Source organism: Tarenaya hassleriana, unplaced genomic scaffold (genome assembly GCF_000463585.1).
Source record: "Tarenaya hassleriana unplaced genomic scaffold, ASM46358v1 Cleome139, whole genome shotgun sequence".
NCBI lineage: Eukaryota > Viridiplantae > Streptophyta > Magnoliopsida > Brassicales > Cleomaceae > Tarenaya > Tarenaya hassleriana.
The window spans coordinates 51,325-53,089 of NW_010964488.1; positions in this window are offsets into that span (position 1 = coordinate 51,325).

The following is a 1,765-nucleotide window of genomic DNA, read 5'->3' on the forward strand; positions in this document are numbered from 1 at the left end:
TGGTCTGGGGCTGACCAAACTTGGTCAGCTCCGGACCAACGCACTGAAAACTCCTTTTCGTGCTCGTTTCGGTCAAATCTCGTTTCCATTCTTCGTATTCTTCACGTATAAGTCCATCCCTATTGGTGTGTGACCCTGTAGGCCCATTCGCAGTGGCAGCGGCCTCGAGAACCATTCCCGATCTACAAGTCATGGTTAGCCTCTAGCAAGACGCCATGACCACCCATTTAGAATTGAGTTAGAGGTGATCTAACCAAGGCAATAACAGCTCGAGTTCTGATCCTTTATCTCACGATATCATGTGTTGAACAAGGGCATGGTTTGAGCCACCCTTCAAGTTCAACTGCTTTCTCGTCTTGGCAAATCGACTAATAAAATAGATGCAACTTCATCTATAGCGTGGCCACGCGTTTTCATAGTCCGACTTCCACGAGAGGGCCCAGCGATATCTCTCCTATTGAGGAGGTGATAAGTCCCATATTGCATGTCTATTATCTCCATATGATTCGTGAACGTATCTGATCAACGCCGTTATAATCATCCGGTTAAAGACGACGTTTGACGCAGTCAAGATACGTCACTCCTCATATCAGATACTCTAGACATCTCAGGTCTGAGGATCCAAGAACGAACCGCTTTATGAGATTCAAGTCATGACTCTGTCCATGTGACAATCTCATGCGGGTCATCCAGTCACTCGTTCACAACGAGTACCCATGATTGTGATATGCATCCAATGCATCGATCACTCCTCATGCTAGTCTTAATTCAACATTGTTCCCACAATATTGACTGACTAGGGAGTTTAGAATCATTCTGTAATGATTCAAGGATACCGTAATATAACAAACATGCCAATCATATAACGGGAATGTAATGCATTCATAAATCAATGAATCAATACAAAGTGAAATGTCATATCATGGATCATCCTAGAGCATTATAACCATCAATCTCCCACTATGCTCTATGATCTATCCTACAAGCATCTAATCCCCATACCCTTAACATGACCATCATGCTTTGACGAAGGGAGAGGCTTCGTCAATGGGTCGGCAATATTATCATCTGTCGACACTCTGCTTATCTTCACGTCTCCTCTGTCGATGATTTCTCTGATCAAGTGAAATCGCCTGAGTATGTGTTTGGATCTCTGCTGTGACCGGGGTTCCTTAGCTTGCGCAATTGCACCATTGTTGTCACAGTACAGCTCAATGGGATCTGCAATGCTAGGAATAACGCCCAGGTCTTCCACGAATTTCCTGATCCAAACAGCTTCCTTAGCTGCATCCGATGAAGCTATGTACTCGGCTTCTGTAGTCGAATCTGCAACGGTTGGTTGTTTGGTGTTGGTTATGATGCTCTAGGATGATCCGTGATATGACATTTTGACTTTGTATTGATTCATTGGTTCATGAATGCATTACTCTTCCCGTTATATGATTGGCATGTTTGTTATATTTCGGTATCCTTGAATCATTATCGAATGATTCTAAACACCCTGGTCAGTTATCATTGTGGGAACAATGATGAATTAAGACTAGCATGAGGTGTGATCGATGCATTGGATGCATATCACAATCATGGGTACTCGTTGTGAACGAGTGACTGGTTGACCCGCATGAGATTGTCACATGGACAGAGTCATGACTTGAATCTCATACAGCGGTTCGTTCTTGGATCCTCAGACCTGAGATGTCTAGAGTATCTGATATGAGGAGTGGCGTGTCTTGACTGCGTCAAACGTCGTCTTTAACCGGATGAT